The sequence below is a fragment of the Thermobia domestica genome, chromosome 9 (genome assembly GCF_964235325.1).
Source record: "Thermobia domestica chromosome 9, izTheDome1.hap1.1, whole genome shotgun sequence".
NCBI classification, from domain to species: Eukaryota; Metazoa; Arthropoda; class Insecta; order Zygentoma; family Lepismatidae; genus Thermobia; species Thermobia domestica.
Genome location: NC_137462.1, coordinates 89,801,128 through 89,814,112, shown reverse-complemented (window position 1 = coordinate 89,814,112; position 12,985 = coordinate 89,801,128). Strand labels below are relative to the sequence as shown.

The 12,985-nt window shown below is 35.4% G+C and overlaps 1 protein-coding gene across 2 annotated transcripts in view; it reads left to right on the top strand.

Annotated features, from left to right (window-relative positions):
• The first annotated feature begins 6,462 nt into the window (after positions 1 to 6,462).
• Positions 6,463 to 12,985, top strand: part of LOC145694842 (uncharacterized) — a 31,382-nt gene continuing 24,859 nt past the window's right edge. Inside the window, exon 1 of one of the 2 annotated variants that reach the window (XM_081771525.1) lies at positions 6,463 to 6,887. The gene's annotated coding sequence lies outside the window, so the exon portion shown is untranslated. Of the gene's footprint in view, positions 6,888 to 7,000; positions 7,140 to 12,985 lie in introns of those variants that run through there. The other variant, XM_081771526.1, reaches the window with a different exon arrangement.

The window sequence follows — 12,985 nt, the reverse complement described above, 5'->3', positions numbered from 1 at the left end:
TTTGCCTTTCTCTAGTCATCATATATAATAGTTACATCTTTCCACATTTTCCACTTTTTTCTTTTTTTTATTGGTAGTGAGTAACGACGTAGTGGTTTGAGAAAACATCTGCAGAAAAAAAGATTTCATAGGACAGACCACTAAAAAAAAAAATGCTGACATGTTGCAATCCTGGACAGGAACAGAAGTGCGGGCTGTGGTCTCATTTCCTTTCAGATTCCAGTCAATACTTCATTCAGTTTCTCGTTTATATTGTACACGTCACGCATAGGCATAGTCAGAATTATTCTATGGGAAGGGATATGTCACAAGTACAAAATAATTATAAATTATTATTATTATTATTATTATTATTATTAATTATATTCTTATTGTATTTCATAGGACATATATTTACATATTTTTCTGGCACTGTCCTCAACATAAACGTGCCCCTCTCTCTCATTTAGGTTCAGACTCCAAATATTATACAAAATATACAAGATTCCGGCATTCAATCTCCCTTATATTCGTCCATTTCACTGGAATGTATCAATTTAATTATAGTTATCCTTCCTTACATAAAAATTGTAGTATTTAAATTTTTTAACTCCAAATCCACTTAAAAGATCTTGTACTATAATTTCGACACAATTCCCTATGAAAAACTTTGGAAATATATACATTACAGTTGGGAATTTCACCAGGGTCTCCCGTTCAGTGCAATTATGGAGCTTCAAGCAATCGTTGAGCTTCAATTAGCTTTGCACTATTAGATGAACACTCAAATCACTAGAAATGATACACGTCTTTAATTTCAATAAAACAAATCTCTTCGTCCTCTTGTCTTTTCTGGATGGACATATACGCTTCCCATTCACATCTTCTGAACGTTTGGAAGTAGTATACCCAAATACATGTAAATTATCCCTCCTTCACACACACACTCACACACACAGATTATTGCAGTTTAAAGGTTTAGAAAACTGAAATGCTTCCTATTTCAATATTATACGAATAGTTCAATTGGAGGGGCTACAAACACCCTCCAACCCTCTCTTCGATACACCAGGGTTGCTTAGTCTCAGATTTGCGATCCAGGCTCAGCTCAAATAATTTAAAGCACACTATTTTTATGTCACTGCGCTTGTTTGAAATTTAACGTTATAAGCAGATGAAGAAAAGTATAATACAGTTGTCGACTTACATGCAAAGAATATTTTAAAATTAAATTCAATTTAGACAATTATACAATCTTAATAATAATTAATACTTCATTAGAAAGAATTACAATTCTAAGATTCTTTTGAAAATATATATATATATATATATATTTTTCTGTAGCTGATGTGCTTTTTCAGTACTGACCAGGGAAGGGTCCGAATGGAACACTCGAGTTGCAGGACGACATGTATCAGATATGAAAGAGAGTGTGAAACTATGCAAATTTATAGCGGCTGAAGGCAACATGGAAAAGCAGGAGAACCGAAATCTTGAATTCGGATTCACAATGTAAAATATAAAGTGAGTCATATGGCATATGTAATATCACTGAAATTTTACCAGGAATTTATTGGTATTAGCCATTTTGTAGTAACTTTATTATGAGTTGAGAAGTAACATGCAAGAAAGTCGTGAGGGAATATTGAACAAACGTCGGAATAACCTGTCGGAATAATGTTGGCACAGGATGCACATCTAGAAAAAAATTACAAAGAGGATTTGCACATGCAAAGCTCTTGTAATATTTCAGTGTTAAAGATGGATAGTTGTCATCACGTTAAAACACCCGACACAAAGGAAGGCTAGGGATTACAGGTACAATTACGACGTCCTTCTTCTCAAAGAAAAGAAATTATAACATATCATCACATAAGCAAGTATATTGATAAAAGTACATACAAATCTATGAAAGACAGTTGATGTGAAGAGTATGCTATATATAAGAATGTGATGAAAACACAAGAGATGTTTTCACCTGACACGCTATCATTTATCTCTAACTTTGGTATTCTTCGACCACTGTATCAATATTCACCAAAAAAACTCAAGCACTAATAATGACACAACAACCTGGGGATTCATATTCATGCCTACAAGAAGAAATAACTTTTCCAAATGATGAATTAGAATATACCTTGTCATTTTCTACCACTTCCTGAACAGTCGCTCACTGATCAAGGGGACATTAATTTTCCTACCAACCACTCAATCTTACTTGACTACTTCACTGGTAACGCAGATATTAGCTAATGAGCTTTCTTGCGTATTTTCTGTCTGCAAACAGGACACACAGCAGGTGACACGGACTCACCTTTGGTCTCTTCTTTCTCTCTCGTCAATGACTACCTTTCCCTTACTCGCAACTATTCTCCATGTAAACACTTTTCCTTTGGTGTGTTGGACTTTGTGGTGGACAAACACCGTGCTCGTAGATTTCCTTGGGGTTCTCCCGTTTCCTCCCACTTTCTTCATTCCACCATTTCACTCATTTCTCATCATCACCGTCTCCTTTAGCCTCACCGGCATAACCATGGGACGTAAAACTTAAAGATGTCTTTTTCTGTGGTCTGTATACAAACCAGAGTTCTCCAAGCTCTAGCTCTAGCTTAGTGAGTATATCACAAAGTTTAAATGCGTCCTTCTTGCATGTTACTTCACAACTCATAATAGTTACTACAGAATGGTTAACACCAATGTATTCCTGGTAAAATTTCAGTGCTGTTTCATATGCCACATGACCCACTTTATCTTTTATACTGTAAATCCAAATTCAAGATGGCCACTTTCAATATGGCGGCCATGATGTTCATTACATATAGCAGATCTTATACACCTACTACTAAACATTTAGCTTCATTTCTGTGGCCATTTATGCGCGGAACGAGTGATTCCTTAGCTTTCTGTGTTGCTGGGCTCTACGGTCGGCTATATTTCTTCCGGCTCTCCTGCTTTTCCATGTTGCCCTCAGCCGCTATAAATTTGTGTATGTACATAATTTTACACCCTCTTTCATATCTGATACATGTCGTTCGGCAACTCGAGTGCCCCATTCGGACCCTTCCCTGGTGAGACCAAGCAAGGTGTCGGATCCGAACGGCCTGTATTCCAACCAGGTCTCTCGTACTAAAGACAGAAATAACCATTTAGCCATATATCATATATTACTAGGCAATTGCTAGAATATTCGTTGGAACATATTTAGCATTGGTCATAGAAATATGTTGTATATTATTATTATTATTATTATTATTATTATTATTATTATTATTATTATTATTATTATTATTATTATTATTATTATTTAGTAATAATAATAGTAGTAGTAGTAGTGTTACTGGTCCTTAGTGACGTTGGACAAAAAAGTACTATACGAATATTTCTCGGCAGTTTCCATTCTTCTCGCCGCTACTCTGGTATACCCCTAGCGTTGGAAATAGAACCCGTGCATAAAACAGACGGCGGATCAAGAAACACTAACAAATCGATATATGCAGTGATGATTTCAGAAGATTTCCCCTGAGATGGGGTGGGGATTTGAATAAATGGGACATGAAACTAGTACTGCAAAAATACTTATAACACAGGTTGAGCACGATTTCAGAAATGTCTCGGGGAAATTTAATAGCTCGGGCGGGGGAGGGGGATTTTCTTCTGCCTGAAATCATCACTGGATGGATGATTATTTGGAGTTTAATGCCCAGTTTCAACACCAAACCGCACTATACAAACATATTTGGTCTATGCCAGTGCCAAGGCAGCTATAAAATTGATCAAAACTCAATTTTGATATAATACACTATATTTTCTTTAGGATTTCCTAATCATGACCAATATTTGAAGTTAAAATCAGTCAAGAGTAAGTGGACAAAAGAAAAGCAAGTTTCCTCAACTTGGAAATTCACATATACGATTTTTAAAAAGTTCACGTTAACTTTTGTCGAAATTATTCGAATTATTCCCACTGTTTCAGGTTAAAATTAGTCAAAAGAGAAGAGTGAGTTAACCCTCTTTCAGATTTTAAAAAAATACTTCGTAAAAAAAATAAGATGGTTGATATAGCTTCCTAAAATTCTGAAAGCCGAGGAGGGTTAAAATCAGTCAAGAATGAGAGATTAATTTATTTTCCTAACTGGCTTAAAAATGTGTTCCACAATAACTTTCTTAAACATTTTTTTTTTCAAGTTTTGGCTTAGAGAGGGATAAATTGTGAGGGGTTGAAATGTATGCATAAAAGAGGGGATAAATACCTGTGACGATGGATATTAAGTGTGAAATTCAAGATTTTCGAGGTCGCTGATATGAATAGTAAGGATGCCGATGCCATTCAACTTTAACCTCCATCATCACGGAGTAGGGGTGGGGGTTAAAAATAGCATGTTTCGAATGGCCGATATTAATGTCGAACCCATGGTTTTCGGAGATTGCTAAGCTGATTGATGATATCATACTGATTATATTTAAGTTCAAGTTTAGGCAAGAAAGGAAGCCCGAGAATTTACAGGGGCAATGCTAAAGGCATTGCTCCTTGCTATTTATTTATTTATTTATTTATTTATTTATTTCACTGATATTGACAAGAGCAAGGGAACCACGGACCAAAGGATGGCACCAAGGGCGTTACTCCTCATTATTTATTTATTTCTCTCATTGACAGAGGCAAAACTGAAAGCGTTTCTCTTTTTAATGTACTAAATATTACCTCATTCATAGGGGCACCGCCACAGGCGTTGATTTTCCTTATTTATTTGTTTCACTCATTTCTTTTCTTTCAAATATTTTACATAAGTCTTATCCTTCCTGTGCGAAGAACGGGCATTTCACTAGTATATACATACAAAAGCAAACTTCGCTCGCTTCTACTATGCACCTCACCATTAGTTATTGCGTATAATTTGTCTGTCAATTATTATGTTCATAAGCATAGCTAGGATGGTATTAAGCTGCCCGTGTTCTTATTGGACTAAATTTGGTCGGTGACGAGTTATAGGACTTTTTATTTTTTTGAGTTCGAGTTTGATGTTATTTGATTCAACATATCAAATTTCAATTTGCGTAAAACAAATTGTCAAAGTTTTGCCGAAAAGAGAAAGATACTCAGTGGCGTATTTAAGGGGGCTTCCGGGCTTAAGCCCCTCTCGACAGGCTATTTACTATTTTAAATTAAATTAAATATCTTGCAGAATTTTCACCTTTCCAGAAATAAAGTTAGCAAAACCTCTCCCGAAACAAAATCATAAATAGTTCTTTTATTTTTTTTAAAGTTCGAATTTAATGTTATTCGATTCTACACGTCTCAAATTTTAACTTGAACAAGTCAAGAGGTCAAAACTTTGACCCCTTAAATTGTGCAAGTTAAAATTTGGTGTGTAAACTTATTAACGTGTAGAACCGGATATCAAATTCGAACTGATAAAAAAAAGGGCTAAAACTCGCACCGACTCTAAATTTTGTTAAATGTAATGTTAACAGATTTTGCTAACCCCTTCCGCGGGATTGAGCATGAGCCTGGTTGCGCTACTGATTCCGTCGTATACAGGGGCGTCATTTAGGAGGGGAAGGGGAGGCAATTGCCCTTTGAGTTTGATATGTATATATGTTTAATCAATAGCATAATAGTGTATTAATGAAAAAGTGAAACTCTAGGTATATCGGAGGGTCGTGTCTCCCCCTCCCTCTAAGAAAACCTGTTATTATGTTACTCATATCACGGATGGTTTAAAATGCATAAGGGTAAACAGTATCATACACTGCACACTATTTCATAGTACCTTTTTGTTTTTTAATAGACTACTAGACTATTATTAAGATCAAAATAATATGGTGTTTTACATTTTTATAGTTTGAACATGTAGAAAACCGGCAAATCCGCAGAGGCTGCTTCAGGATAGGCTAACAACATTCAAAATGTTAACATTTTTGGTGTTACTTTGGTGTGTAAATTGTTTCTGGTTTATTTGTAAAGAGTTTAATTTTCCGTTCCAGCACTGAAGTCACGATACATAAGCTTAGGGTTTGAAGTGGGATTCGAATTCAGAATTCCAACCAGGAGACTAGATTGTGGTGTATCGTTAGATATATTTTATTCCTATCAGTATTGTATTGAAGTGTTCACCTTAGATTTTCAATTTGTTGCATTAATTGAAAAAAAAAAAAAACTTACAGAACAGTTGGCAATATTGCATTGCAACTGCGCAGAGCAGTGCGGAATTTACGCACTTCTTAAATTAGTCGTATTTAATACAAGGAATCCCAAAAATTAATTGTTAATTGTTATTGAATGTAGTGGCAACTATACACATATGATTCAGTACACAACAGATTAAATGCAATCAAAAGTTAAAAAAAAAAAAAATCAGTATACCGCCTGCGATGCTACTAGTGGAGGAAGTACGGTACCTGCACTTTTTTTTTAAACATCCACCAAGACTTTTTTCTCCTGTTTTTTAAAAAAATGTTGACTGATATTTTACAAGTACCAGGGCATCTGGTTTTACACTGGAAAGGAAGATAAACCCCCCACATGCCATATGCATCCTTTGTGTCTCCAATAACCAGAAACCAGGTGTTCGCGCGACAGCTGAGCAGAAGACTCCATATGTGAGCTAGTCTCGCGCCGGGTGATGGAAGACTATCGTGCAATTGAATTAAACGTGTTTAATCCTTCGTGCAGGAGTTACATATACATCAGACCTGTTATATAGTTTTTATATAATTTGAAGTATGTGTTAATGGTGTTGAATATAAACAGTAAGATTTTGTTTGTTTACATCGTTAATCAATGATCAAGCTAGAGGCTAGCGGTCTTTTCTCTGCACATTTTAGGAAGGGGAGCGAAATACGATCTGTGCCTCTATCCCAAGAATAGCCGGATATTTCACGTGCTGACAAAGGAGGAACTTCAAAAAGTAAGTAAAACTTTATTTTAAGACTATAATTAGAGTTTCTACATCCAATATTGTATATGTTCATCGTAATTATTTATTTTTTGTCGTGAATACATGCTGTTTTTCTTTTTTTCGAGTGATTTTTAAAATTGTTTATCCCCGTGCCTTATCGATTATGAATGAAGTGGCGCGTGCCGCGGCCGATGACGCAAAGCAGGGGGATCTCCAGGGCCCAAGAACAGATGCAGGGAGTCTTGTCTTTTGTATGCTTTTGTAAATGTTTAGTCTTTCTGCTTATAACTTCGGAAATCATTTGCTTGTTCCTGTTTTTATTTATTTTTTTTTTTTTTAAAAAAAGATATACTAAATATATCACCGTTATATTAAATTTTATCAAAATATATTTTGCATTTTAAGGATGAGTTCCGTAATGTTAACGTACACTTATTTTATTTACACGTAATTTTACGTACAGTGAGTGCAGTCAATAAATATATTATTAATTATCTTTTTTAAACTAAATACACTATTTTTATTCCTAAATTATCGAGCGCTTGATAGATTACAAATAAGCAATTCAGAATTACTACAAATAACAAAAAGTAATTATATATATGGAAAATAGTTAGTTAAATAGAATTTACATGATCTCGAAAGATACGACGAAAGTTACCAATAATTCTAAACGCAAAATTGCAATGTACGAAAATTCTTACCCACTTAAAAAAAAAAAAAAAAAAAAACTTTTTTTGTAGACGTAGAAATAATATGATTTTAACGTAGGATCTGTCACAATTAAAAATCTCAAAGTTATAGCTACTCTATAATGAAGTTTTCTGAACAAATAGACTATGCTGAATAAATGTCTTGAAGATAAATTACCGTAACTCTAATATTCCGCTCTCTCTCGAAAGTTTCATGTTGACTTTAGGGCTCAAGGTGTCTTACAAGCAATTTCAAAACTACGGCAATGTTGCGATAATGTTACTAAAGTTTGAAATTTGAGGTTCAGTGGCGTACACAGAAGTTCGTCAAGGGAGTTCAAGCTTCCAAGTTCTTATAATTTCAGGTGTTTTATACGTATCTTATTGTGGTAAATAGCCAGATATCGTTTTCGATATCTGGGTAGTCTAGTATCGTTAGTGATGATATGAAGTGTGAACGTGAAATAAAAGAAAGGATAGGAATGGCGAAAGAAGCCTTTAGGAGGAAGAAAATACTATTTTGTAGGACCTTGAATAAAGAGTTGAGAAAAAAGACTCATAAAATCCTTCATATGGAGTATTGTGCTCTGTGAGGCAAAAACATGGACATTATGCAAAAATTATGAAAAATGATTGTAAGCTTTCGAGATGTGGGTGTGGAGAAGAATGGAGAGAATTTGGTCAAGCGGGAAATGAATGAAAGGGTGTTAAAAATGGTAAGGGAGAAAAGAATAGAAGATATTATTAAGAAGAGGAAGGGAAACTGGTTTTGAACATTGGCTAAGAAGATATTGTATCATGAGGGACGTGCTAGAGAGTATGGTGGTAGGAAAGAGAGGAAGGGGACGAAGAAGACTACAATTAATGGACGATGTCAAAACAAAAATCGTACGTGAAAATGAAGAGATTATGGAAGACCGTGGAGTAAGTGGCATGCCAATAATTGCAAAATACCGATGATGATGAATGTGGTAAATATCAATTCTGCATAATAGAATGTATCATGCTCAGGGGGGGGGGGGAGGTTGAAACCCAGAATGCTTCCCTTGGGTACGCTGTTGAGAATTGTCGTGTATTGTGGTGGAGGAGGAATGTAAAAACATATTTGTGAAGCGCAGGCATACTATTGTTTGGCTATTTTCACCTAAGTTCAGTTTCATGTTATTTGGGCACACAGATTCCAATACCAAAGTCCCATTTGTGAAGTATGAGTATATTAGAAGTTATCGTCAATTCCTAAAACATGTATTATACCTAAGTCAATATACTGATTTTTCGGAGTAAGTTGAATCGGTTTTGTCATTGGATCGACGATATGCGCGTGAAGTTTCGGGTTCAAACTTCATTTCCGGCAATATAGACAAGATCTTCATCAGCTTCATCAGGAGAATGCTGGCATAGTACGTTTAAAGATAGGTCCTGGCCTGGCTGACTTGTTCCGTTTCCTTTCCTCTTCTTCTTCTTTTAACCTTTATAGCTGGGATCGTCATTTCGCATCGCTGTCCATTTGTTTCCATCTTGTGTCATCCACCGTGACATCACGCTGTATCATATCGTTCTTCACATAATCCACTTGGTGAGCTATGTATTCCGGCCTTCGTACATGCCCAAACCATCTTAGTCTATTTTCTTGTAGCTTTTCTACTACTGGTCTCACCTTTACTGTTCCCCGGATCACTTTATCCTTTTAATTCTGTCGTTCCACGTCACTCCATTCATCCACCGCAGGATCTTCATCTCCGCAATATTAAACTTTTCCCCCTCTTTTCTTCGTCAACCAACATCTTGCTCCGTATAATATGGCAGGTCTCACTACTGTTTTGTATACTTTTCCTTTATGATGTGTTGATACCCTCTCCTGCCGCTGCTCTCCATTTTTTTTCCAACTGCTGCTAATTATGCTGTTTTTCTTTGCATTACTGTTAATTTTCAATAATTCCGTTGTCAGTCAGCCTCACAAACTATATCTGGACGTTTGTTAAGTAAATAAGGCAACATTAACAATATAGTCCTCATCAGCCCTCCCCATTGGTCTAATGGTTAGCACGCGCGCTCTTAGTGCACGTGGTTCTGGGTTCCATTCTCGGTGGGAGAATAATAAAATTTACTTTCCCCGGAACTTACTTATATAAATATATGTTGAAAAAAGAAGAAGTCAGGAATGTAAGATGAACTCTTGTAACCCCCAAAATTTATTCCCTCTGTCTCAAGTTAACCCCTTGTTGTTCCGGCTGAGGGCTTGGTATGGTTATGCAATTTTCCTTAATCGAATATGTCACGTACTGTGTTCCAAGCAGGTGTCCTTGTTCACTATTCAACAAAATTGAACGAAGCAAGAAGAAATTTAAAGGGACGCCCTCCTTAAATCCTTTTGGGACAGATGAATGTACTTTTGATTCTTGGTATGGAGCTTGAAGCACTGACGACTCGAAAGGGGGCAGAAGGAGTGCAACTCCTAAGACTCAATTTGTTTTAAATTGTTCAAGTAATATATACTTATTTATTTTGCAGTAATAAAAGTAGTTGCTTCGAAGGGCGCCGATCCAGGGGGGCCGAGTCCCCCAAAGCCCGTGTGGCCCCTATTGTATTTATGAATATACAATATTTTGCATAATTTGAATGCAATTTGTCTCAAAATCCTCATATATGCCTTCTGCATCAGGAATGGGCCCCTCAAATTTAGAGAAATCGGCGCCCTTGGTTGCTTCCCAAAGATTCTTTACCTCTCCTTACCCTCTATTTGGCCTCGTCGCTGGTTTGTAATGGGTCACATAATGTTAGTGTTTTGAATAAACTTGGCAGATGATGTAGACTTTAAAAAATGTTCTTTTCACTGGGTTGAAGGAAATCCGCCTCTAAACCAGGGTTGATACGTTTAAAACAAGTGTTTAAAACATGTTTAAAACGAGGGTTGTTGTTTTATTCAGTTTGTTTTAATCGTTTTAAATAAATTGTTTTAAACGTTTTTTTTTTCGATGGTGGTTGGACATGTTTAAAATAACTAAAATATCAGATTGAAGAAGCAAATTTAATTTTCTAACAAACAACCCATTCTGCGTAGGATTTGTGCATGGAGTAGGTTACAAGCAGAGTTATATTATTATTATTATTATTATTATTATTATTATTATTATTATTATTATTATTATTATTATTATTATTATTATTATTATTATTATTATTATTATTATTATTATTATTATAGGAATTACTGAACGAAATTATGCACATCAATGTGCGTATAACTAAACCAACAGAAATTCAAGTGAAGTATTTGAACATTTCTTAATTTCCAAGAATAACGGAGGTTAAACATACTATACACTATTCTAGGATCCAAATTCACAAATTCAAAACTTGAGTATTTTTTGGTCACTATCATCTCCATAATGAACAGTTCTCACATCATAAGCTAGAAGAAATACTCTGACAAATACAATACAACTCATAGAAAAAAGCAGTGACTAACCTACAAGGAGCAAATGACATTTTAACTAAACAGTTTTCAAAATACACCTCTATCTACAACATGGATAGTTAACAATGATTAGTGTCTACGGCATAACAACACAATTAACCTTTAGACGCCCTCCAGGGATTTTAACAAAATGATAGACTCTCACGTTCGGGGCTCTCGTGACCCTCCTAATTATCACTGAGTCATGATTTATACACTGTTGGAAAGCTTGTAGATCACAGATTTCAACGAGGTAACATTCGTGAAATTCCCGCTGTATTCGTAAAAAGAACAGACATAAAAAATCATTTAAAAATATGAAAATATTGACTTTGCGGGGCCCTGGCAACCCTTGCAGTCACGCTACGCTGAAAAAATGATGCTAATGTGCAGACCACATACGGTACTTGTGACAATAATATGAGAAATGGTAGCCATTGCGTAATAAATTCGTTTTATGTAGGAAATATTTTTAAAAAATATGGGCAGAAAAACATTCTCTCCCCTCCCCCACCATAGTACCACGTCCACATATAAATCATTTTGCTGCACACATCATGTATACGAACAAGAATTATGCTTCTAGACCACTTCAGTGAAATATATCTTGTCTTATATGGAACAGTCCTGGAAATAAATGTAAATTAGCTAAATTTGACCCCCTCTTCCTCTATAAACAAGTACAGATACAGGTTACTATCATGTAGGGGACTACTTCATTGCTTCACATACCAATTTTTATGGATGTACCACAAAGGGGGGAGGAATTGCCCTCAAAATCTGATGAAAACATTTGATGAAAAATTTAAAAAACAAAGTTCATCCTTCCTCTCGACCGTACATACGAACCCCCTATATACGTAAAATACATACTGGCGGAAAGCTTCATCCCTCAGAAATACTTTGGTACCAAATAATCTTTCTAGCTTAATTAGGAGCTGAGCTATTGATGTTTGTTGTAAAAATAAATGTAATTTACGTCAAAAAACTGGAACTCCAAAAATAGGCCAACTTTGCCCCTCCCTGCTCCCCCATATAAGTTTGAAGTACAAATACACGATATTACCATGTAGTGGTCTACTTTATTGCTTCACGTACCAATTTTTATGAATCTATCCCCCAAGAGGGGGAATGGCCCTAAAAAAACTGTTGAAAAAACTCGATATTTACCCACCTCCCACCGGCGGAAAGCTGCATCCTTCAGCAGATCGAGATTAGGGCGGTTCCCGAAATTTGATCTAGCAGTTAAATATAGATGGCAAGCAATACCTGTGAGCGTGTAAAAATGTAATATATATGCCTATTTAGATTATTGTTTTAAACAAAATAAACATTTTAAACGTGTTTTTTTTTTAAATAAAGTACTTTGTTTTAAACGTTAAAAACGTTTTAAACAAAACAACGTTTTAAACATTGAAAAACGTTTTTTTTTTAAACGTTTTTTCAACCCTGCTCTAAACGAATGTTGAAATTTCTAGTTGTCTGTCCTTTGATTATGTCCTTTAGGCTAAAGGAAGCGGATGATTTATGAAAATAAATGATTATGATACAAGTGATGGAATGAGAATGTTTGAGGAAACGGAAGAACCCACGGACACGATGTTGTACACCACAAACTCACATGTTCTAGGATAGAACCAGGAATTTCTCTCATCAGAGGTGAGCGCTCTGTCACAACCTTCGTGTCCCCGAAAGCGAATGTTGATAAGACAAAGTAAATGGATGGCAAAGCTACTCTGCATGTACAGAAACATCTTAGTTGGTAATAATAATGTAGAGGAAGTTAATAAATATTTAGGTATATTGATAATAAAAAAAAAGAGTCAACGAAAAAACAAAATGTAAACTAATGGAGAGGGAACACTGTTTTTTGCTATTCCGAAAAACAACTACAACTTAATCCTGCCTGTCGTATTGTCTTCTATGAATGTAAGAATTAATCGCTGACACGCAGAGAA